This window comes from Diadema antillarum, unplaced genomic scaffold (genome assembly GCF_040938485.1).
Source record: "Diadema antillarum isolate AM-2024a unplaced genomic scaffold, OU_Dant_1.0 seq00001356_RagTag, whole genome shotgun sequence".
Lineage (NCBI taxonomy): Eukaryota > Metazoa > Echinodermata > Echinoidea > Diadematoida > Diadematidae > Diadema > Diadema antillarum.
In genome coordinates, this window is record NW_027272120.1 from 114,969 (window position 1) to 142,900 (window position 27,932).

General features: G+C 39.9%; 1 pseudogene; it reads right to left on the minus strand.

Moving 5' to 3' along the window:
• LOC139708627 (probable methyltransferase TARBP1) overlaps positions 1-27,932 on the minus strand; it is a 33,801-nt pseudogene that overhangs the window by 380 nt on the left and 5,489 nt on the right.

The window sequence follows — 27,932 nt, forward strand, 5'->3', positions numbered from 1 at the left end:
TCCTGGAATGTTACAAAGAAATTGACTTGTTGCTGTAAGCTCAATTTTGTTTGACACATTCACTAGAGATTTACTGAAAAATACTGAAGCAAAAAACACTGGATTTCACTCTGATATTGATATGACAAACATAAAAGAAAATGAGCACATAAAATGAAACATTCTCAGTGATGATAATCAGCACAGACTCACAGATGCCAAATCTAGAATGCCTTTGTAAATTCAGCTTCTTTAAGCATCCTCTAAAGCAATCTTCAAAAAGAACTTCAGCCTGGACTTACCCTAAAAGGAGCATGGTGCGTTTTGGAAACTTGAAGTCTGTCAGTGCCTGGCTGTTTGCTGTCTGCTCCACACCCACCAGAGCATAGCCATGTTTCTTCATCTCCAGCATGTAATCCTTGAGGTCACCTGGCTTGACCTGTCACCAAATGCAGATTGGTCAATTATGATGAATAGATACACAATTCACGGTTACAGAGATGGACTGGGAAGTATATCAAAAGATTTGACTGCAAGATATTTCCAAGCACTAGTGGGCAATGAAGAGAAATCTAATGGAAATATTTCCATCTTGTCAGACTAGTGTGAAATTTTCACAAGAATTTAGCAACAAAGTCTCCTATAGATTGTAGTCCTATTTAATTCACAAGACCCTGCAAATACATCTACATGGCTACACCCCAACCTAATTTCTTGACCTGTGTCATCACATTCATGGTCCTGATATCACTGTAAGAATGCTGCACCATCATTACAGAGCTAATGCAATATCTGATAAAGATTTCGATAAAGACTCTTCCCTGTTGCGTCTGAACCTAGTCTCCCAAGCCAGGCACACCATAATGAACTCATTTTAGTTGGTCATCTGCGAATCTTGATGATCGATTTGCCTGTTGTCTTCCCGTTCCCACAATGAATTTCTTGCTGGCGCAGTTCAGCTAAAATGACTCACATTTTACTTAAGCCACTCTTCTCCTGTTTGCATCATTCTCACAGAACATAATAGAATGACTGAGTCAAGACCATAATGCTCTGTGCTCAGACCAGTGATGAACTATGGAGGGCTCTCTGTGTCACTTTACCCTATACAGCATATGTTTAACCATTCCATACTGAATTCTGAAATGCCCATAGACTTAATACGTAGGCAACCAGGTTCCCGTACGGAATGGGTTAACAAGGTTCTTATTTTCATGAATTTGAAGAGTCTGGTGCTATTTGCCATTTCTAACAACAAAAACTTTGAACTCTGATCCCAATAATGTTTACACAACACTGCAAACACAACACATCCAGAGCACATGAACATGACTGTGCATGTGTCTATGTGAGTACCAGTACGTTGTTATCAGTACAAACTGTGAATGTCTGCTTCATTCGAATGATCTTGAATAATTTTTGGAATACCTCTTGGCACCAGCAATTATATAGCATTTCTGTTTTCCATTACGGATAGCTTATTTTGCTTCCTAAAAATGGGTGAATGATATAAATTTCTCTGTTCATTGCTGTACTCCACAATCACAAATTCAACTACTCGCAATACGGTTGGGAAGTCCCTGTTCACACACAAAAACAATCATGTTAGTAAATATGCAGCATATACAGTACCTCTCTGATTGGCAGCCACCTCTCGGCTGACACACTGAGACTGAGGAAATCCTGGTGGTCTTTGAGCAAGAGGTTTCCCAGCACCAGACACGATGCTCCAAAGATCTCACATGTCCTGCACAGACCTGTGAAGGGCAGGGCAATATTGGTGACTATTTTAATAGTCATATCTTTCTATCATTCCTCGTATGTAAATCTAAGATTACATTAAACTTAAGGCTTACTTGTACATTACTTAGTCTGCATCCTGCATTAAGGCTGCTGCCACCACTGTATCGTGGGCAATGGTTAAGATTTTAGACAGGGCTCGACACTAACGGTGGCCCGTTAGCCCGGGGCCACCAAATATGAAAGTCGGGCCACCAAATTTCAAAAAAAGGGCAAATTTGGTGGCCCGCCTCGGGCCACCAAAATTTTTTGAAAAGTATGTCAATAAATTCGTAACCTTTTGCGCCGGAAATTAGCAGTTAAATTTGTTCAAAGGATGGATGAAAAGGACTGAATGAATGCCTGAGAGTGAGTGTTGCAAGTTTGTTGAAGTTTATTTATGAGTAGATATTTCCAACTTCTAATTCTTACTATCATGAATCTTAAATATTTGACTCATTAAAAAAAAGGACTTTTAATGTTTTTTATCGTTTTTTTTTTTCGGGAAACCAAATTTTTCTTTCGGGCCACCAAAAATTAGAAATTTAGGATTTTGGTGGCCCCATTGGGCCACCAAACAAAAAAGTTAGTGTCGAGCCATGTTTTAGAAATTAACTGGCGTGTCTGGGTAATAAAGTGAATCTGCACATATGTAAGGACAGCCGCATTTACCCATCATAAGTAATTTTACATCTTACCCGCTCAGAAAATGCAGTGATCAGAAACTACATTGGAAGTATGTCACTTATATGTTTTTGGTTTGTTTGTTTTTTTAAGTCAACAATGAGATACCTCTCTCATGAAGTTTTGTTTTTGTTTTGTTTTGTTTCGTTTTTTACATTTAAATGCATTTTATATTTTGAGCCACTGTCAAAGCTAATAGACACCTCAAATGGCCGTCTCCGGTCTTTCCAAACATTACCTGCAATATTACCCTATGACATATGAAGATGACAGAAACATGTAGACCAACACATGGAAATTTCATCCTGACACCCACAAACAGTTGTGCCTGCATATTTACCAGGCATGACACAAAGGACAAGAATCAAAGACTGGTAGGTAGATGAGTGTGTGTTTGTATGAATCAATCTGACTGTTTGTCTGTTCTTGTGAGCCCCAAAGTGTGAATGTCTGAGTCTGAGTGTCACACTGGGTGTCTGTGTCTTCTTTCTCCATTTTAACTCCTCGCCTCCAAGATTTGGTATCCTGTCCACGAGCGATGCCACAACCACCAGATGACCCCTGGTTGACCTCTGACCTGCGGAGGGTTCCAGGCCGGGTACGGGGGCCTCCTTCCAGGGAGTGATCTTCTTCTGGACGTCGGCTGAGCCGTCCTCCAGCCACGAGACTTCCCTGATCTCAGCGTCTTTTACTGGAGGAGAGATCAAACACTTCCGTTAACCCGCTGAGGATGAGTCCCGAGTATACTCAGGCAGGTGTCTATGGGAAATGCGTGTTGTAGCAAAATCAGTCCGTCCTCAATGGGTTAATCTTTCACACACCCCTGGGATGCCAACACTCACACATCTAACTCAGCAAGGTTTCGAAGAGCAATCAGGGAGATATGTGCGTTGCCTTCAGCAGAAATGATTCCCCATACGGGGAGGATTTTATATTCTCTTTTCGGAACATGAAAAGACTTCAGTTTTCATGGAGCATCCTGCAGAATCATGGAGGTTTTTCAGATTTGACACTCTGTGTACAACTTGACATTTTAATTCATTCCCGCATCATGGTGCATATTACATGGCACGCATTATTTTTTTGTTCACTTTGTTTCACGCAATAAGCATAAGACTTGGCCTCTAAGAGTAATTTCCTAACTGCCTTTATGCAAATGGCATGCAAATGCTGGCTGCATGCAAATAAAGTCACACAATAAAGAAATCTAATTTTTTTTTTTTCCACAGTTGTGATGTTGTATTTCTTACTTTGTTCATACAGAATAACAGATGATGTACAAAAAAGAAAAGAAAAAAAGAAAACACTGGAAACATAAAGACTGGTTGTAATGTTGTAATATGATGAAAACAGTAGGGGGAAGATACAATTCACATGTATCACAAGGACAAAACCGGTTTTAACAAGAGTGAAATTTACCTGATGTGAGTTTCTTCTTCTCCTTCAGTTTGCAGGTCCTGAGGGTGTCTCGGCCATTGAAAAGGGGCATCCCTGCACAGGCATCATCCCGTTTCCACGGCGATGCATCGGACACCAGGAACAGTTCTGGCCGGACGAGCTCGTCGTCGGTGACGAGGGTGAGGTAGGGCATGGTGTGGAAGATGGTCTCCACGCTGAGGTCCAGGACGGGATGGAAGAACTTGAGGAAGAAGCTACCATCCATCCTCTTCCTCAGCTGCTCCAAGGCACTGTTGGATGCGGGAGGACGTGACATATCTAAGTGGTATTCCATACGATTTTCATAATTTCGCATCATGTAGTACATAAATTGACAGCTCCATGTAGAAATTTGTGGAATTTATTGTGGTCCTTGAGCAGAAAAACCAATACTCTGAAAAATCTTAAACAAATTACACTGAACAGTGTTGATGACAGAGTAGCCTTGCAGAAATTTCAGAAATGTAGCCGTGTAATTCCATTACAGTACCGCTTGCTTAACAAGTTCACCTGTGTACAATCTATGCATGCCTTTTCCTTCTGTTCTACTTCCTTGAGCCCCAACTCATGCATTCTTATGGTGAGGCTGCCATGTCATCATCCTTGTTCACTGCAATTTGTCACAAATTTTGAAAACGTTCTTATTCCTCATCCCAATCACTATAAATTCTGAAACTCTGTACTCTGTATAACTAATTCATACTTGTTCAAATGTAAAAGTCTGAAAATTATTCGGAGGTCTCCTTTAAAATTATCTCATCTCTCAAATCCTGTTTGCCTGGCATGCAGGATGATGACTTGGCTTTCTTTTCTTTCTCCTTTGTAGAACAGTTTATCAAATTGTCAACAGCTTCATGGCTGAATTTTCTTCAACAGTATGGTTCATCTCACATTCCAAGGCTTAATCAAGTATTAACGAGTGAGGGTTTCCAATGCAACCATCGTAGAGCTGCTTCTAGCATTGCCCTTCAATGTCATAGTACATGGTTTCTTGCATGTGTGCGAGCTTTGTTGGGTAATTTCTGGAGCCTTTGGGAGCTCTTAAAGGCATTATTTAGCATTTGCAGATGTAACAAAAACCCAGATCTAGTGCTTCAAAGCAGTTCTAAAATGTGAGTTAGGGATGGAAACAACCAAAGCAAAAATTTAAATCTGTATAACCAGTGTTAAGTATTGTTAAATATACAAAATGTGAGCAAGAGTTATAATATAATTGTTTCTAGAATAAACCCTCTACAGTTATGGTTTATTGAGAACTAGAAAAGCACTCAGAGAGCGCAGACCTCCGCCAAGCATGCAGTTCATTTCCACCACTGATCTCGTTCTGCCATAGAGATATCAGTGATTTCCAGCCAGACGTATATAGCATGCGTGCTGAAAGTCACTTGATTTCCCAATATAGCAGCCTTTTGTCACATCACAAACTTCCAAATGCGCTGCACGCCTCACCTCGCTAGAAACTAGAGTACGCACTTTGGTGCCATATGCAAACTTCAAATACGCGCGGCCTGAACTCCCAAGTTCATTGACCCTACCTGCCAAAATATCAAAAATCCTTCATAAATTCCCCCAAAATTCTCGGATCTCGGATCTCGGATCAAAGGAGTCACCGCCAGAGATTCCTCTCTCTCTTACTTGCTGTTCTTGGTGAAGTCCATGCAGACGGCCACGCCCGGAAACCTGTCAATCACGGTCTGGAGCCCCACCTCCTGGCAGTCCCTCCACATCTTGCAGAGGGAGACCTGGGCCTGGGTGCGGAGGGCCATGGCTGGCACAAAGGTCCAGGGCAGAACAGTCGGGATGGCCCGCATGTAGAAGGCTTCCTGCACGGGCGAATTCAGCAAAATGAAGGAGAGAATTGAGAAGGATTACTGTGAGAAATTCAGTCATCACCAGCCCCCCCCCCCCCAACACCACTCCGTGCCTCATTTGACTTTAGTAACTATATCAAAACCAAACAAACAGAAAAGTGGAAGTATCCAAAAAATCGTCCATCAGAACATTATAATAATTAAGAAACACAGAACCTTTCTTTAGCTGAAACTTCAACCTTTCTGCTTATTTTTTTTTTCTCTCTTTATATTGCAAAATTAACTTGAGCTGTTAATAGCATTTCACTTTTTGTAGATGATGTCTTATGGTTTCTTAGCAACTTGTTGGCAACTGCCACATTTACAGCTTTCTCAGTTTCGAGCCTAACTTATACTACCACAATTTGTGCTTGTTCCATGTTGCGACACAAAAAGTAGTGTGTATACATGGGACTCGCTATATACACTCTTACAGTATCAGTGTGTTTTAAAGTTGGTGCCAACAAACTTTCTGTGAGCAGACAGACTTTGGCAGACAGGCATATGGGGATGCCTGGGCAAGAGGGTGACACAACATTTGCACCTGCGACAACTGCTCTGGTCTTATTTTCTCAAAGGACTTAGGGTTAGGTCTGTGATAGGGTTTTGGGTTCAGTTTGATTTGAGGGTTAGGATTAGGGTTGGGGTTATGTTTGTGGGTAGAACTTATGTTGGCTTTATAGCATGCAGATATTTAATGGGAGCAATTGTCACAAGAGCAAATGTCATGGAATTGGGGGAGAGAAACATGCCAGAATGTGGTGAATATACCTTCAGTAAAACCACGGTCTCACCTGTTGCTCCTTGGGATGCACAGTTCCAAGATGTGCGATGATCATCAGCAGTGGTGAGAAACTGACCTCCTCAGAGTTTGCAACCTGACAGGTCACACATATACACATACACACACAAAAAAGAAACAACAAATATAAAAACAACAATAAACACAAAATCTGACTGATGATCTCTATGGGCTGTGAGATCTTCACTGTAGAAAAGATGATGGGTAAATGATGGCAACATTTTTAGAGAGCAGGTATGTAATCATAAACACATATTTTGCTGTAGTTCTATGCAGTATCTGGGTCCCAATTCTTAAAAAGTTGTTATGATAGGAACTCTTTCTGCAATGTCAAGTGTCATGGTGCTGACATGAATTCTGCTTCCTGACTGGCTGTTGCTATGGGAATTTACTAGTCCGGCAAGAGTTGCTATCCCAACATCTTTTATGAAATGGGACCAAAATTGATTGATTTGCAATACAACTGGACCCAGTGACAAGAACGAACCAGTCTGGGATCTGAACCTCTTTTCTACTTATCACTGGGCAGTACCAATGCCAGTAAGCTAAAGCTAGTCTATGACAGTGACATAATGAACTTACAAATGATTGTCCCATGCCTCCATTTCTAACAATTCCCTTGTCATTTATGTCTTATTGGGGACTACGAATAACAGTGGAGATCAATTAGACCAGAGAGATGGAAAAATATGAGAAAAGAAAGAGACAGAAAGACAGACAGACAGACAGACAGACAGACAGACAGACAGACAGACAGACAGACAGACAGACAGGCAGCGAGGGAAATGTAGAAAGAGTAGCAGGGTGAGACGAGCAAAGGTACCTCAGCAGCATAGGTCCAGAACTGGTCCACGAGGTGTGGGTGTAAGTGAAGCAGTCGCACCACAAACAGCTCCATGAGATGCCTGGTGGAGGTCTGGTTCTCGGCCCTCAGTGCCCTCAGTACTTTACCCAGGATTCCTGGAGCTGATGTCTGACGTGAGGCGATGTGTGAAACAAAACAAAGCTTACAAATAGGGAGCCCTCTTCTGTCAGACTGGACCTCTTTCAAGCTCTTATTCATGTACATGACCAGCTCGAGAGAATTTACACAGCTCCTATAAACTGCTTCCTAGTTTGCCCATGTGAACTCAATATCATGCATATAAACATATCGTCGCTGGGGTGACAAGACCTTGTATCTGAAATTTTGTTGAAAATTACTTGTTTAGAGTAATGGTCGGATAATCATTGAAGTTATGTCCTGTCCAAATCCTAGCTGTCTTACCCCAGAAATGAAGTCACGATGGCATGTCGAAGGAAAGGCTATCCCATTTGATATAGTGCTCTGGCTGCCATGTTTTTTGGCTCTCCTGAACATTTGACATTTTGTAGATACGAGGTCTTATACATATATGAACAGTGGCGGATCCCCCTCTTTAATTTTTGCTAAAACAAAAGAAATAAAAAGACAAAAATGGGGAGGAGGCATGCGCCCCCCCCCCCCTTTAATTTTGTAAAGGCACCTACCCTTTACAGAATTCCTGGATCTGCCCCTAATGGATATTTCAAGGGAAAACATACTGTCCATATGACTGCAGAAACTGTCAAAATTCAGGAATAAAAGTTCGGTACATCAACTTTTTTACACTTTTCATCTAAAAATACTCCGAAACAATGCACTATACAGGCAAATTTCATCAGCCAGACAAGTTTCTTGGTAGACCCTTTCGATGTATTCCACGCAAATTCCAAGTGGTAATTACAGATGAATTTTGAACCCTTCTGAGAACTATGTTTTTCCTTCAACAGAAGTCCATTTCTGTTTAAAACACCTCCTTTAACTCCCTGTTTAATGTCTGGATAGCGATGACCACCAATCTTCTTACAACACAGCAGTGCTACAGCACGCATGTCATCTTGATGCTTGACAAGCTATCAAGTATTTATCAATGTATGTTAAAATGCATGTGTGCATTTGTCTGTGAGTGTGTATGTCAGTATGTGTGGAGTAATGTATGCAAATACATTTATATTGTTGCATGAACAGATGTATGGCTGAATGGATGTATTTCATGGTATCAAGTTGTGTTGAAGAAGACAAAAGAAAAGGCTACCTCAGAAAGGAATTGCACGATCACCACAGCCACTTGCCAAATCCGCAGTTTGAGTCGATGGACCATAGAGTTGATGATGTAACTGCGTCTTACTGGAGTTATTTCCTCATCCTGGGTGTAAATTATGGGAAACGTTTGAATTTAGCTGTAAGGGTTCATGGATTTGGTGGATACATCTTATGTTTGGTATCTTGTATATTCACAAAGGCTGTGAGAAATACAAAACATCAATTATATGCTTGCCAGAATATAAAATAAGTAAAGTCCAGAACAATATTTGATACCTTGGAAGCATGGGATTTAACTTTCCTAGGCCCAAAGCCTTTAAACAAGTAAGTAAATACACAAATAATAAAAGATTGGGGGAAAAAAAGAAAGAAAGACTTGTATGAAGAACAAAGGAAAGAAAATACCAATATATCTTTGAAAACAACACAAAAAAATTGTACAACCAAGTTTGTTTCCCAAACCGTTTTTGAGAATGTATACAAAATCATCAACTGATACAATAATCTGTGCCTCACATGTCAGAATGAAGACAAATACTGACAATGTGGTTAAAAAATTTCTTGATAACAGAAAACAGGAAGTTCATGTCAAAGTTTAACCTGTTGAGGACGGGCTGATTTTGCTATAACATGCATTCCCCGTAAACAACTGCCCAGGTATATTTGGGACTAGTCTACAATGGGTTAAACAAACATACCTTGTCAAGCAGACTTGTCAGGAAGTCCTCAAAAAATGTCTCCTTCCCCTGGAGGTCACTGTTGCCAATTTGAATCAAGATGTTGATCGCAGCCACTCTCGGATGACGAGGGTCGGTTGCATTACTGAGGAGAAAGATGTAAGAGTAGGGCACCCATAAAAGTCAATGTCTAGTGTGTCTTTGCAACTGCTTACTGGTTAGCTGTTTTTTTTCCTATGGTACAATGTGCCCATTTGACACAATTGATTTCATTGATTTAATTTGATCTACCATTTCTGCATACCAAAAGTGTTTGCTGGTTAATACTTGTCACTTGAGCTGAACCAGGAGGGCTTGGTATCATCTGTTTCTGGGATGTAAGCACAAAACCACCAGCTGGTCAAGCTCTGCTCTACACAAGAGATGAAATGAGCAACACTGGCTCAGCTGGCCTCACTGGGTTTCACGCCCACAAACTCTACACAATACGTAGAACTGCAATCAACTGAGCCACACCATCATCTTCTTTAACAGCTGATGAGTATCTCTTGTATTATGATACAGCTTATATTTTCCGTAATATTTCTAGATATGCACTTCAGAAGTCTTCTGTCACAATATTATCAATTATTCTGTCAGAATGTAAGAATTGGTCTTTATACCTGCCACTCTTGAGAATGCGCCGGACTGTCAACAACCCCTCATGCTGCACCAGGTATGCAGAAACATCTTCCATCAAACTGCACAATCAGAAAATGAGGGGGAAGAGGGAAAATTATCAAAAGAAAAAACATCCCTGGTATTGCAATATGGCACCTACATTTTCCTGTTGAAAAAAACAAACAAACAAACAAAAACAAAAGAAAACAAACAGAACACTGTCCATGATGGAGGGCTTTAAGAGTAGTATGCAAAGTAATTCCCACAGGTACTATGCTACAACATAACAGACAAGATGGCGTGCTGGAAGGGTCTTATTGATGGGACACATGCATAATATCTTTCCATTAAGACAATTTCATTTTTTAAACATATATGCAGCAAAACAGAAGGTTGCGATCCAAAAATGCATGACAACACAGGGCTTGCCCTGGTGATGGAATGTGAAATTCACCACACCACATTTTGGGATTTCAATGTAAATACATTTGTATGGTCATCCATTGACCACAATTTTAGCCTCAAATCAAAAGTCTTGTATACAGCTCCTTCCCATCTCTAAACACTGCAAAACAACTGTGGTAATGCGAGACTTCGGAGTTTTTAATCCGCTTAACAAGTCTACATGTAGAATGTAAATGACTGACCTATAAAGCAGAGATCATTTCAATCCAGCTTGCATATAGCTTATAGATGGCAACATTTTTTATTTCTCTCTCTCTCTTGTTTGTGGGGCTGTAAGGTCTTGGGAGTCCCCCCCCCCCCCCCCCCCCCCCCCCCCCCCTCCAGCAAATGGACTTAAAATTACATGCTACTTTGGCCACAACTCTTCACCAACAAGGTTCAACAACAAATTTTCAATCATACTGACCGGACAGATTTCAAAATGGTCGGACCAAACGCACTGCCTCCTGCAGAATGTCGGAAATGTTCCTCACGACGGTCATGGCATCGTAGTGACGGTCCTTGGGTGGACGTTGGAAGAAGTGCTTGGACAGCATGCCAGCGAGGTGTGAGATGAGAACGTTGACCATACCTAACCTGGTCTGACCTTGATTCATGATCTTGGAAGTAAACTGTGGACAAGAACATTTCCAATTTCAGTTATAGGTTATCCATTCTATATAAATGTACCTCACAATAAAAGTACGCCAGTTTCTTTATGTATTCTAATCTACGAATATCTTCTTTACCCAGAGATGGCCTAGTACCATATTTTCTATCCACATGTACATGTACTTGACTCTTTTTTATGCTTGAAATGCAGTTTGCAGGCAAGATTTGTTGCTATGTTGGGCAAAGCTGCAAAGCACGCTTTTTATTTGTCTGGCACAGCTGGAGTACATAAACTTGCATCGGATATGTTAGAAGAGAGGTCTGGCACCTATGCATTCCTAATGATACCCAATTCAGGCCACAATCACACACTTGTCGTTTAACATTTATCCACACATACGTTCCGTCACTGGTACTCCTCGTAATTTCCCAACAACAGACAAACATATCATGACATAGGAAAATTGAGAGTGTAAAGCCACCCTGACACTTGTACGGATCTGGGTTTGTGCATGACACCAGTCGAAACAAGTGTCGTGGCCAAAAAGGGGGAAAAAGTGACTACTGCAAGTATGTCATTACAATGAATACCAAAATCCTAATGCGTAAGTGTGACAGTAACATGACATGTCAATGCATGTCCTACAGATAATGCATTTTGTGAACTATTTGTAAATTCGACCTGACTAAAAGGGACTATACGCCCCTATACCCTATGTCCCCAAAAAAATTACAACGGGACCCTCCGCAATGATAACTTTAAAAATATTTAATCAATCCAAATACAAATTCAGGGTATGAAACTATAACTCATTGCCCACATCTTACAGAAAAAACCATTCGATTTGCTTCCGTGGTCAAAGAGAAATGAGGAATTTTGTAGAGCATGTCGGGAATCTCTTCCCTCCAAGTTCTGTCTATTGTGTTCACACACAAGAGCATCCAAGTGCTAAACTTGGAAGAAACAGACTCATGACATGCTTTACAACAATCCACATTTCTCTGTGACCACTTAACCAAATTGAATGGGGTTTCCTGCAAAATAGAGCTAAGATGTTATTTCTTAAGACCCTCAAGTAGCATTTTGACAGTTTAATCACAATGTGAAATCTGATTGTAATTTTTTTTAGGGACATACTGTATAGCATGCAATGACAAGCCATAATGCAGGGCAGTGTGGAAGCCAAATTTGTCTAAGTGTCAGCATGGCTTTAACCCATTGAGGACGAGTCCCGACTATACTCGGGCATGTGTCTATGGGAAATGTCTGTTGTAGCAAAATCAGCCCATCCTCAATGGCTTAAGCTGACAAAGGTATCTCACCTTCTGGAGGGTGGCATGAACTTCTGACCCCTCTCCATGCTGAAGCAGTGCTGGCTGATACGTCAATGCGACAAACGCCTCGTACACACACCAGAACGTCACATTTGCTGTCCATCCATCCAGCACAGTGGTCCAGGCTGCATTTACCCCCTCGAGGCACGATGGAACGTTCCTCTCTGCTACCTTACAGTGACAAATTTAGAAGAGATGATAATTACTTTAGAGTTGCATATATCAAAGTTGATATCTTTTCTTTAAAATCTATGACATCGAACATCCTTCATATTTCATATATTTCAGACACTGAATTACCAAGTTTCTTTTGTAGAATCAAAGCTTACCTCATAAACCACAGCACGCTACAGACTGCCATAACATAGATATGAGCTCCCCCCAAAAAAAAAAATAATAATAATAATAATAATAATAAAAATAAAATAAAATAAAAAATAAAAAAATATCCACAGCCATTGCTCAGAGTGTTTCAGGCTATAATTCTTTTACACTTATATATCTATATATATAAAATATATATATATATATATATCTTTATCTGTCATGCACTGTGGTTTGTTTCTTTGCTTCCTGTATTCTTGTGTTTTCTTGAGTTTCAAAGATCAGAAAAAAACCAAACAAACATGAAACAAAGATGTGATCAAGTCCTTTCCCTTTAAAAAAGATAGCTGAATAAAGTAATGGATAGCATTCTTTATTAATAAACTGAACTCTCATTCACAGCTGCTACAATTGTAGCTGGTATAATCTACCCAATACTTCTCTGTGATATCCCCATTGTGCTACCATGGAATACAAGCACCTTGTTCATGCCCGATAGGCAATGATTACGCAGATTTATTTTACGCTTAGTGAATTTCATTCTACTGTATTTTTTTGACACTGTCTAACCGGTTTCCATTACTTTGTCAATGAGGAGAGTGGCACACTTGAGCAGAGGCACGGCCTGAACACTGGACACCAGACCAATGTCCATCAGGTAGCCGGAGAAGACGCGCTCCAGCGACTCCAAGTCCAGGCGGCCGCAGTCTGCATGGGGACCACTCCGCTGGACCAGGGTCAGGAGGCCTTCCCACTTGGTCTGGATGAGACCGGACTGGATGCGGCCATGGTCAGACACAGTTGACCCAAGCCCTGGCAAGGCAGACGCAGAATAGAGAGGAAACAAAACGTCCTGCTGATGACCGACTCATTGGCATCTCAACATCCCAGCAATTTCACTTACACCTCATCTGAAAGCTGCTTGAGGTCATGCACCACATTTGATAAATTTTGAATGACAGTGAGAAGCCTTTCCCTTTTTTTGCTCACTCTTGAATCATGTGTCTTTCATGTTTCCCCTTTTGTATGATGGGTGTTACAAGATATGAATTATCATACAGCGGCACAGACTGTTTTTGTTGCCGATGCATTAACAGAATAAGTTCTCTGGCTCACAGTGTATTGAAGCAATATACAGTTTGGAACATGATGTCATTTGCTTTTGGCCACTGTTCACACCTCCAAAGTGTATCTTAATAATGGTTGATACAATTTTGAACTTCAGAACATTTTTCTCTCTTTCCCGGCAACTGTTTTCTAGATTTGTCAGGGCAAAGGTCATAGCTTATAAAGTTTCACGAGCAAATATTGTCAAATGTCATGGTATACTACCTTTGCTCACTCTGGCCGCGTCCTTGTGTGCATTCACTGAAGACTTGATGCCAAGGAGTGCATCTAGATGTCCGATGGTGGGGGAAGCGAAGGGGTCGGAATGAAATCGTCCAATCGCAGGAGCCAGGCAAGGAGGGTGGTCAAGATGTGGTCCCTGAACTGACCACCATGGGCAGAACCCTGCATGAATGACAATGATGCACCAAATATTCACCCCTCATATTCCCAGCATTGTGTCCATTATTTACCACTAGAGAAAATAAAAAGCATGAGAGAACACATATACAGGAAAGAGTGGGTTTCGCATTGCATCAGATGAGTTATTTGTTTCTGTTCATATTGTTCTTTGTTATCTTTTCTCTAATACTCGTCTCACAATATGTAATGGTCACAGTTATGTTTCTTATTGAAATCAGAGTAAACAAAGACAGACACAGGTTTACACATCATTTCAACTGGCTTATCATAATATGGAACTTTCATCTCCTACAGTGATACTGACAAAGATATATTTTTGCCCTAACAACAATGCCTGACACATGATGCTATCTGTGGTTAACACAAACACACAAAATAATAATCTCCAACAAAGATTTGAGTCTACCACAACTGACCTTAGGGCTATCGTCACCCCCACAAGGAGTTGGACACCATCAATGAAGAGTCGCTTGCCCTCTGTCAGAGCCGCGGTCAGCGACACGCCCCCTTGACCGTCGCGGCCAAGTCGTGTGGCAAAGGAGAGCAGGGAATCGAGGAAGGAACCATACAGGGCAACTCTGCCGACATCGCACTCCTTTGAATCAAGTATTGTAGTTTCCAAACCATGGTGAAAGAGAAAAATCTCTTGGACCGGAGACATTTTTAGTGGCTTTTAAACCTATGGAAAGAAAGGGACCTTACCCTGAGCCCACTGCCTACAAGAAACATGTGGGTGCTGTGCAAACTCTTTGGTGGCATCAGAATCTCATAGGAAATGAGTTAATGTAAAGAGGCACAAGCACCAAAACAAAAAAAATCTGCTTTGCCAGTATGAGGCCATTTTGTAAATTAAGCACCCTTCGTTATAAAGCAGTAAAATGTACATTGTGCGTCCTCTCCATCTGCAGTTAAGATTTCTTTTCATATATATGCCAAAACTATTCACTTCATATGCAAATGTGAAATTTTAAATGAATATGAACTGACTCATGTAATATGTCGTAATATATTATTAATCTACAAGTTTTGCAATTTCGGAGATTTACTCCACTTTAAAGTAATCCTGCCTTAATATCCCTTTCACCCATGCTTTGCACATAGGGACACAACTACCATCCAGCATTCAGTAACATAATCACACACAACTTTATGCCGCGGTTTAATTGCCATTGATGCCAATCATCAACACAAGGTTGCCAATCTGATCATATGATCCGAATCATTATTCGTTATCAAACACACCTGAGATTCCTGGTTTGCCAGCAGCCGCCTGAGGAGATACTGGAAAATTTCACCAAGAGTAGAGCTCAGCATTGAAGTAAGGCATGACAGTAGATCTGAACCAAAAAGAGGGGAAAATTAGCAGTGGTCACACTCGCAAAACTTTTCGAAGTTTAACTTAAAGAGTACTTTGTGAAGTTTGCTCTTCCATTCACAATTGTGGCCAAACTTCTCAAAGTTTCAGTTCTCGATATTAAACTTCTTGACTTTTTGGTCACTAGCGCGCATGCGCAACAAAGAAGAAAGTGCACACCAACTGACAACTAATGATTGTTATGTAAACAATTCACAAATGTTAATCCCAATGAATGCGTGCTTCAGAGGCACCACCCATAAACAGTTGGTGGACTAGTCATATAGCAAACTTTGTGCAGTTGCAATTGCGAGCGTTCAGATTGCACAAACTTCGAGAACACTTGAAAGGGTTCAGAAAGTGTCCCTAGTTTGAGTGGGAAGTTTGGTGCCTGCATCCTTCCCACATAACACTAAATAATGCGAACAGTTAAGGTCCATAACATACATGGTAAATACCATCAGAGGTAAGAAATAGCAAGAAAATGAAAGTTCATTGAACAATGACCTCTTACAACTTTATTTCTACCTTATCAAAAGGCAAAAGTTAAATTCAGGTACCACTCTTTTTTTTTCTTCTTTTTTAAGATCGTCCTTTCAGGAACGTCTGCCACTGACTGTGCATACAAACTGGTTGCCAACGGTAACAACGGAGCAAAATCCCAAATGATCTCACCTGGGTGACCTCCATGGTCCCAGGAAGCCATGTTGGATTCTCGGAGGAGCATCAGCAGCAGCTGGAGGGCCTTGTCTGATTTGAGGGAGGGCTGGTAGACGTGGCTCCCAGCCCGACTCAACACCTCTAGGAGTGGGTGGAGGAGGTCTGACGCTGGGAGGGAGCTGAAGGGCAGGATGAAAGGATGTAGCATCCAACTTAAAGCCCATAACATGGCTTTCAGATGGGCCCAAAATTAATCTTCCACCACTTGGAATTCACTTGAAATGCACTGAAAGCGACTTCTGCATACTTGTCTGGCTGATGTGATTTGCCAGGGTATCAAGGATTTGCAGTAATTTGAGATCAAAGGTGTTCAAATTTCAATCATAGCACACAACTTTTCTTCCTGAGGCGCCCTCCCCATTCAGTAGTATGTAGGTAAAAAAATTGCTTATCAATCATGCCCTTGCAATCATATTTCCCAACAAGCTGCATGCGATTCACTCTAGTGCAGAAGATCAGTGGATACTGCTGTGGCCCTGTCGATTATCGATAATCAATCATAAAAAAATTACGTAGCAACCACGATCTGAAATGATCTGAGATTGTAGTACTTCCAGCAAACCCTCTTGGGTAATATTTTGCAATTTAGTTGTTACCTAACCAAAATTGTGCTATTGCAAGGTATTTTCACATATATCTCACATAAAAGAGCAAAAATTGACAGTTCTGCAGGCATATGAGAATTATGTTTCAAGCTTAACCCATCATGACCTGGGAAATTTTGCTTCAGACATTTTCATTCTGTCAGCGTTTAATTGGAACCTCCAGATTTCATTGCATATCTGATATTGGGAGGAGTAACAAACAGGACTGGTCGAATTCGTTGATTAACACAATGTGCACAAAATCAGAACAAAATTTACAAAAATTGGGTGATTAGAAGGAGAAACAGGATCTGTAATGTTCTAGAATGTGTTGTAAAGTTAAGAACCAGTTGTGAATTTTATAATCACAACTTCTTCAACAACAACAAAAACAAAATCATCACATGTAGACAACAATGGCTGAATCGAACAACATGACTGCTTGTTCTTCCATATGATACATTATCAATGCAATCATGTACAAAATCACGACAAGACATAGTAATAATAAAGATGTCCTGAAGTCTCTTCAAGCCTTGCAGCACTTCACTTGCTTGACTGCACACCCACTGGTTTGCTTTTTTGCATACATGTTACAGACATAAAAAACGTAAACAGTTAAACTGTCTACTTACCTATTCCTGAGCACTACAGCACCAATGTGAGATTGTCACAATGTGAAACACTCTGGTGTGTCTAGATAACTTATAATTACAACCAAATTTAAGATGGAACTTCAAGAAAATGCCATGAGTATCAGCATTATTAGTGGTGTTATCATCACTATCTCCTTCATCACAATCATTTAACTTTCAAGTCATCATTATTACCTCTGTCAAGGAGGTTATTTTTTGCTGGCACTGCCTTGTCTGTCTGCAGAATAACTTGGAAAGTTGTGAATGGATTAAGATGATATTTAGGAATTAAGGGAAAAGAAGGAACACATGATTAAATTTTGGTAGTGATCTGAATCACCGATCAGACCTTGGATTCTTTTTCTTTTTTTTGGTCAATCTTTAAAGGATGCTTTACAATTGGCAAAGTGGGCCAACAAATTCAACAAAACCCTCAAGGCACAGCAGGAAGCTGAGGCAGAGAGTTGAGACACTAGAAAGGATTCTTTATCCAGGGCGACACACTAACCCATTTTTTCTACTGACCGACCTGTCTGTCGGACCAGTAGGTAGGCCCTACCCAGTTTTTCCATTTTTTACTGGTCCATATTCCTGGAAAACAGTGATTTTTACTGGTCCTGGACCATCAGACCAGTGCCAGTGTGCAGCGTTGCTTTATCATAGGGTAATAGAGTCAATTTTAATTTTCAGCGTATGTGCAAATGGGTGGTAATGAGCTGCTTGGCAGAGGTCTGTGCTCTCAGAGTGCTTTTCTAGTTATATTTTCCATCATCAATGATGATCTGGATCACAACTGCTTTCTTGTTCATCATCATCACAATCATCATCATCATCATCATCATCATCAACAACAACATCAACATCATCATCATCAACAACATCAACATCATTGTCGCCATGACTGTTGCACCTACTTCTTCTGGAGATCAGAATGTTGAGCGTCCATCACAAGAAGAACAATCACAGCCACCCTCTGTGCCTTCTGAATATCTGGCAGGTCGCCTGCCTCTGAGAAATTGGCAGTAGGGTCGACGTGAAGGTGATCTTTGACCTCCTGGAGCGTTTGCTGCCACAGGGATGAAGCAGGCTCAGGACCTCCCTCTGAACTGAAGCTTTCATTCAGAGCATCGCAAATCTTGGGTGTGAAAGAGCAACACAGATGCAGGTAAATATGAAACAAGAGCAAAGAAAGAATACACTCAACCTGCATACATCAATTGATCCATGAAAACAAATGGACAAATAACACAAAAACACACATTAGAATATTGAGCTTTAAAGTATCCAACTATTTTCTGTGTCAAAAAAAAAAATACATATGAAAGCTTGAATTTTTAAGGTAAAGTTTTTAATCCAAGTGTCTACAGAAAAAATTCAAACAATACATGGGGGACAGACGGGACAGAAATTTCTGCAACGAGATTGGAACTTGAATCATTCAATGAAACAATAAATCATAGAGCTTTGGAAATTGATGGTAGATAGCAGACTTGACATATTCTCAAGGAAACAAACAAAACACAACAACAGTCACAGAAAGCCTCAATGTTGCTGTACTTGCCTCCTTCCAGAGTGGTGACCCTCTCTTCAGAACATCTGTTGCACTGCATGATGCGAGAAGACCGGACACCTCGCTGAGTGAGACATCGCTCCAGTCTAACAAATGCATGGCAGCCCTGAGGAAGAAGCACTGGATGGAGCTGCGATATCCTGTGGGACACGTCAGGAGTCCTGTAGATAGCTTGTTTCTGCAGGGGGACAATGATCCATTACAGTAAACAACACTGTTTGCGGCAGGCTTTGTACAGGGTGCCTATTTGCGGCAGAGGCCATTTCATTCATTGGTAAAAAGGCCCAATCAGGTGTCTTCCCATATCACTTGTGAGTAACTCATTAGCTATTTTATTGATGAATGAAAGTGTCCCTGCCAGAAATAGGCACCCTGCCACAAACTGGGTAGATTACTCTGGTGCTATTTCTAAGACATTTATCCTGAACCTCCATAAGACAGTTTAGAAACCAATTTCTTTTTTCCCCCCTTTTTTGAGCATGTCTGTGAGTGTGTACAAATTGTTAGTCTCTGAGCTTTGTCAAACTCAAAACTCTTTTCAACAGTGTTGTAAGTAAGTATTCGCACAACCTATGCCAGGACAGTGCACTACCTCCATCAGTGGAAGTTAACCCGTTGAAGATGAGTCCTGAGAATACTTGGGCAGGTGTCTATGGGAAATGCATGTTATAGTGAAATCAATCTATCTTCAACGGGTTAATAGCTGGTCCAGCTTGTGACTGTGGCTTTCCTGACCAAATTGTGCTGCATGTGGTGCAAGACTGCTCCCCTTCAGATGCTGTCCAAGTGGCCTTGAGGGAATTAAAGCCACAACAGACGACACCCTTTCCTGGCTTGGCAGCCTGGACTTACAACTCTAACTGTGCATATGTCATAGGATAAGAAGAAGAAGAAGAAGTCTAGTAAGTTTGTCTTTAATATTTTGTGGAGAAGATATACTCTAGAATTCAGTGGCAAAGAGTGTTGACCAGTTTAAATTGGCCCTATATTGATTGACAGATTACTTTAAATAAAAGGCTAGGGGGCTACCAGTCTTTGAACTCATTTGTTATTGGCTGAAAGTGTACTGAAATATAATACATACAGAGAAAAAAGATTGAGCTCCATCAACCAATCAAGAAAGCCCTCTCAAAGAGAGAAGTTCAGGGGAACCTTATGCTTGTTTTTGCGCAGACTGCAGAATATTTTTATCAATACAAAGGGCCAAAGGCTTTTTGTGAAGAGAACCAGCATGAAGGTATAATGTGGGACTGTATGAGAAATTGTGTGCAAGAGAGAGAGAGAGAGAGAGAGATGGTACAGGCGAGAGCAATTCAACCTATGTCAGTCTAAATAGAGCTGTAAAATTGCACAAAAATTTGTGAGATGAAGGTTGTAATTGTAACATTTTTTGTTTACAAAATCAAAAGCTTTAATGCGGGGGGGGGGGGGGGGGGGGACTTCTACCTATACAGACCCTATACAGACCTTTTTTTATATCAGAACAGGGATATAAGGTGAAATATGGTAACATGGAAATAAACCTGCAAAGATGCATAGCATAAGATAACATCCTACATGCAATATTACGGCACCATTACTCAGCCGATTACACACATTTAAATGCAAGTTTATACTACAGGCATTAAACTGATGTACTACAGTATACCATGGCCGGCACCACGTTTTTAAAAAGGGGGGGGGGCAGTTTATATTTATGTCACTTCCAGGTTTCATCAGCTAACAAGTAAAAAAAAAAAAAAAAAAAAAAAGGGCCTCAAGCCCAACTTTCAAATTTTCAGCAATTTTCAGTCCTGTAAGAGCAATAGCCCTTATAACACGAATTACTCACTCTTTGTAAATAAAATAAAATTTCATCTACTTGTGAGTTAACCTCTAATGGAGAAGTGTGTGATACCGGTAATTCCTTCCAGAATTTCCACCAGATATCATGGAAAACACACTTAATATTTCACCCATTCAGTGTAAAAGGTTTCCAAACTTCCAAGCAATGTGTACATCATCCTTTCACGAGTATCGAGGAACAGTTGCCAAACTAAATTTCATAAACACAACTAGAAATGTCGCTATGGCGACTGGTATGCCTCCGCCATAATGCATGGTTCTTCTGCACAATGTCTTCACAATGTCTGATGACGATTTCACATACATGGCAAAATACTGAGATGACAGGTTTGTCACAAATGTGTAAAATGTTCACTTTCCTTGAACTAGGATTGCTATATTGTTTAAGAGTGCAGGTGCATGTATTTGGGGATTTGAGGATTTTTACTTGACTTTTGACTCTTTTATATGTTTGTGCATTGAGTAATTTTCAAGGTATGAAGAAGAAGTGTAATTTCAGCATGAAATAGAAATATTTTTGCATTTTAGCCTGACCTTTGACCTTTTGACCTTTGACCTTCTGGCAGGAAATTTCCAAGAGAACCTCCATTAGGTAATACATGTATTTATTAAGTTTCAAGAAAAATCCTGCAAGCATTGCATACAGATATGAGGGAACCTGCAGGCAGAGGCATAATGAAGACAACAAAAATCCATAATCATGACAATAACAGTGATGATAATGTAATAATTATTCTTACTTCAACATGAAGAGTGAAGTCTTTCCCCAGACAGGGCACTGTGGAATGTTGGCGAGGGCTTCGGCAATGAACAAGATCGTGACTGGACCCCAGGACTGCTCACAGATTAGCGTCAGCAGATCAACCAAGAAACCTAGACAGGTGACAAAAATTGAAAAATAAAATTCAACTAGTATAAAGTAAACTGACACAGGTCTCACAGTCTTTATCCTTGACATCTCATATGTTACACATATTACATATTTGCCAAGTGAAATAATGATGACATGACATTCAATAATATAAAAGAAAAAAAATCTACCTGCAATGATAATGTTGGTTTACTACTACTACTACTACTACTACTACTACTACTGCTACAACACGTTATAGTTATTATTATTATTATTATTATTATTATTATCATCATTATTACTACTACTACTACTACTACTACTACTACTGCTACAACACGTTATAGTTATTATTATTATTATTACTATTATTATTATTACTATTATTATCATCATTATTACTACTACTATTATTACTACTACTACTACTACTACTACTCCTACTACTTTACTACTACTACTACTACTACTACTACTACTACTACTACTACTACTACTACTACTTTACTACTACTACTATTGTTATTATCATTACTATGATTATCAGTATTATAACAAGAATATCAGTGACAATAATAATAGTCTTCATTTAAATCATTATTTCTCTTTACTCAACAACCAAATATTGGCAATGTTACAAATGTCAGCTATGGCAATGCCCATTGAGACACTGTTATCGCAATGTGCATGAATAGTACAAAAGTACATTGTCACCATGGCACTGATATATCTTGTCAACGTTCTCATAAAAGGCCAAAAATAAACACTGCCTGAGAAGAGAAGACTTTCAACAGGCAATAAAATTTCAAAGTGCATTCAATACCATCTCTTGCACATTAAATGCCTTAATTGCAGAGTTTTTTCTCCAGAAGGCACAAAGTCCAGAGTACAGCTTTAAAAAAAAGCAACTGAATATTTTTCACTTCCAGATTAGTCTGTGGGTATCTATACTTTGTGCCTTTGCAGTGTTTAGGTACTTTGATTCTCATAAATCAATTGATCTTTCATTTACTACAGATGACAAGGCCACCAAGCATTCAAGAAGTATGACATTGTCTGCGAGGAGTCCTTTATACACAGCATAATATGCATGGCTTTCATTTATAGTATGATAGGAGAGCAGGGAAAGCAGGGTAAGGGGGTGGGGTGGTGCTTGGTTATGGAGTGGTGCTCGGGAAACAAACAAATCCCGTCAGCAGTCATCCCCAACTCCTTTCCCTCTGGTCACATGACCAGAGACTGTGTACACACATCTCCACGCTCTCCAAGGGGTGGTGCAACGTGTTCAGCCTACTATCCGTCGAGCACATGGCATGACATGTGAGTGTATGGGGAGAGGGCTGAGCCAAACTGCGGTGAACTCGTATTTTTTTCACATCAGCAGACAAACACCTTTTATTCAGCTCACTTATTTCGTAACTCTCAATTCTCATTTCCTCCTCCTGTTTTGTATTTTGACTTTATCTAGTCACAGCACTACCCTCGCTTTTGCTTGGAGGCATTTTTTTTCCTTTTTCATCAAGAAGACATCATCAGTTTGTTCAGATGGTAAATCAGCATGAGAGAGAAGAATTCTTGGAAAGATGTGGTCGCCATAAAATGGAAACACCCTGGCATTTGAATACTTGTTCAATTTGTTATTCAGTCTCGAATTCCACATCAATGTGCTCCACCCTTGAAAAAAAGAATAATCATAAAATAATGCATTACTGTTTTTTTAAATCAACTATCACCACTGTTCTTTTTTTAACTTTCCTCCTCTTTCAAGAAACTTTGTGTTCTGAAGACTTTATTTTCAAACAGGTTTTATAAGAGAAATAGAAAAGAAAGGCACAATAGAGTGAGATACATATATCTTGAACAGGTGTGGTCACAATGAAATGGAAACACCCAGGCATTTGAATACTCGTTCAATTAGTTATTCAGTCACAAATTCCAAATGAAAGTGCTCCACCCTTGAAAAAAAGAATTATCATATCTAAATAAAAATTACTATTTTTTTAATCACCCATCACCATTGTGCTTTTATCAACTTGCCTCCTCTTTAAACAACCCTTGCCTTCTGAAGGCTTTATTTTCAAACAAGTTTTATCATAGCAGCAATAGAAAAGAAATACTAGTACACAATAGAGTAAGATATCTTGGCACAAACTAAAAGACGAAAGAAGCAATTAGAAGTCACACCTTCAGTGAAGGAATACTGTTTCATAATCTGTACTAGTCTGCTCCTTGTCTTGCGTTCATTTCATACATGTATTCTACATCAGTTGCAACATGCATACAGTAAGCTCATATTGTTGATCCATCCGTACTCAATAGTGTCACCAGGGAGGTTGAAGAGCTGGAGCTCCAAGAGGCTATAATTATTCAAACAGAGTCTGTAAGTGTGCTATGGATGAATAAAAGATTTCCACAGGGGCACATGTGGTTTTTGGTGTTCGATGTTTCAAGCCACCATCTTTCTGAGCAATCGGAAGATTCATCTTGAACTCTCATATGATATCAGGTATATTTTGCTTGTTTATACATTATATGAAAGGAAATTTCTCCTTATGATAAAATATATAAAACAAAAGTCAATCCCATCCAGAAATATTTACAAAAGTGTCGTAGATCAGACCTAAATGTTGTGAAAGTGCTTGAATCTGTAACCTCCATTAAGGTTCATGTTATCACTTTTCTGCTTAATTCTGACAATTGGCACTTTATGGTATAATTTTCGGGCATAGTTCTTTAAAAATCAATACGTCTGATTAGGGCCCGGACATGCCTAGTCAAGTAGTGTTGATTTTTATATCGTCAATCTTTGCGCAATTCCTATTTTCACACCCCTGTGTCTTTACGGTTATGTATGCATTGCTCATCTTCCATGAGTCCGGATGGGAAAAAGTAATCACCATCGGAAAGACATATCTTCCTTAGAGAATGTCTGGTCATTATGTAATGAGACACGAGTCAATTATTTTCCTATTTATGAGGCAGATCCAGTTTGGAACATACTTCAAATATTTTGAGTGACGGCAATGACCATGGGTTCAAGTGGAATAAGGACAGTTGTGATTCCAATCCCTTGAACGTCCTTGGTGTCGCTAAAGACACTTATGGTACCATCAATGAGGGTGTAAACATGTTTAAACAAAAATAACCCTTTCTTGCACTTTTCTTTTGTCTGTTTCTGGCAATTATTTGCGTGGGTGTGTTTGTGGATTGTCCAGCCTTACATGATGACAGTAAGCCTCAAACTAGACTATCACAGAAGGTAATTAGTACCCCCATGTGACAACTTCTGAACTGGTACAGTGGCAAAAATGATAAACAATAAAATAAAATGCCATTACCCTTACCATGGAAACATACCATCCGTTACTCTTGAAAAACATGTCTTGCGCAGCTTTACACCACAGTCAGTGTGTGTGCGATTTTTTTTTTTTTCTGAATTGTTTAAAAAACCAGAAAAGAAAGGATATCTGCAAGGTGCACTGTTACCATGGCAATGCACTTTCTGCTACTCTTACAAATTTGTCTGGAACGACTTTCAAATCTACATACAACTTACCAGAGCAATAATGATAACAAGACTTTTTAGTCACCTTGTGAGATACATAAGCAGCAAGTACTCAGAGTTGAAAAAAAAAATAATTAAACATAATAATAACAACCTATTACTGAGTGATACATAAACACAAAACTGAATACTTGAGACCAATGGCACAGAAGCATATTAAATAGCACAAAGTTTATGATACACATGATTACTGCAAGACACATGTCAACATACAGTTTTCTTTTTCAAATTATGGAAGTTGGGTCCGTTTCGTTATAAGTGGCATAACTACAAGTTCCAATAACTGCTGTTGAAAGAATATCAACAGAAGCCGGGAAACAAACACTTGGTTGTGAAGAGTGTCCAAGTCGTTGCCATGGCAACAGCAGTTATTGCCAATTAAAAACACTGCAATAATTTTCTCACAAAGCTGGCCTCTTGGGCCTTGATTTGGCTCACCTGTATGGGTCTCCAATGGCAGCTGGGAGACGCAGGCCGACATGAACTTGGTCAGGGCCAAGCCAATGGGAGGATGTTCTCCTTGGGTGTCCTCCGGGGCCTTGGTGTAGAGGTACTCCTCGTGTAGGGCATTCAGCAGGGGGCCCAGAATGAACTACCAGGAGGGGAGGAACAAGAACCACAAACTAGTGTCAAGATGGTGTTTACAGCAAACCGCAGCCATGTCCTGATTGATAATTTTTTTTTTTTTACTGCAGTTTGCAACGTGTACTTTTATAAACTCAGGTGAGAGTCACTTTGATATGCTTATTGAGACAGGAAGAGTAATATTTCAACAAAAAAATTTAAAAATTGTCCCATTGAGGACAGGTTGATTTTGCTGCACACAAATTTCCCATAGACACCTGCCCAAGAATATTCGGGACTCATCTTCAATGGGTTAATGATTAGAGAAAAAGAGAGAATTGAGACATTACCAAACATTCAAGGCACACTGAGAAAGCTAACAGACATAATATGAGTAACACCACAGGACATGGAGTTAGACATCTGTGAACACCGAGTTCTTCTACATCAACATACACCTCAACACTGTAACACCGACAATGACACTATTAAGACACTATTCCTACACACACTCCCTTGACACGGCCAGATATCAATGCAGCCTTTGCTTCAGTCAACTTACCATCCTTCATCCTCCCACACAAAATCTCAAGAGTAAGGAGACTCTCTCAAAGTCCCCATCTGACATTCTTAAAAATCTACCCTGTGCATCTTACACTTCACTGTCGACATTAAAAAAAGTCAACCTTTAAAAAATGCCATTAGTCGTGTACTTTTCCTCATTCTTATTAGAAGTCGTTCACTCAGGGATAAACCAACAATGCTCATTTGGCATTAGAGGTAAAACATAGTTCTTAGGAGGGCTCAAAATTAATCTTACATCACTTGGAATTTACTTGCAATACATCGAAAGGGTCTACCATGAGAAACTTGCCTAGCTAACACGGTTTGCCAGGATAATGAGCTGTTCTGGAATATTTTGACATCAAAAGTGGTACAACAGTTTCATTCAGTGTACAAGATTTGTATTCCTGAAGCACTCTCCCCCTTCAGGGAGGTGTTTCATCAACGTTTGTCTGCACTAAAAGTTGTCATCGCTGACAATCACCATAGTAACAATCAGTGACCAGAGCATCTCATCCAATCAAAACCAAGGATTTTGCTGAAATTGTCGGTGCTGACAGTTGTCAGCGCTGACAAACGTTGATGAAACACCCCCCAGTAGTGGGTAGGTAGAACGTTCACATGATGATCAATTGGGCCCATACAATTGTATTTCCCAACAAGCTGCATGCAATTCACTCTCGCACAGAAAATTGATGGATACTGCTATGGTTTGATAAGTAATTGATCATGAAACACTAAGCACCAACCACGATCAGATATGCTCTGAGATTGCATTATTGCACACCTTTTTCACTAATATTTCACATTTTTGTCATCACCCAATTCAAATTGTGTTATTACAGTATCATTTCACACATTACTTATGCATGTCTGACCATTTCAGAGCAAATATTTATAGTTTCTGCAGGTATATGGAAAATATTTTTTTCTTTCCCTCTAAACATGCGACCAAACAGCATCAAAATCTGTACCAAAGTTAGTCAGACTACAGATGAGGTATCAGTTTTACCTTGACCCCATCTTGACGAAGCAGGGAACTTTGCTCAAGGTCCAGGCCCAGGAAGTTGGCAACACCAAGCCTTGTCACCGTTTTGCTCTGATGGACAAAGCAACGCTGGTAGAGAATGCACAACCAGCTGGAGTGCAATGTACACCCAGCATTGTGTTCTGAGTAAAAGAAAACATGAAAATACATATCAGTATTTCCACAGTAAAAGGGTACTTTTCAAGGGATGTCGGAACTGACAAAAATGTGACAGTTTGGTCAGTTCAAGTAACATATGTTGACCACTAAGTCTAGAAATGGTATAAAACATAGTGTAAAAAGAGCTTAAGGGCTGCTATTATCCTTTCTAGTCAATATCAGGCCATTCAGTTGAAAACGACAAATTTTCAATGAACTTTTATTATTTGACCTTCTTATTGCATGTTAAAACATAGACTTCAGTCCAGCTTTAC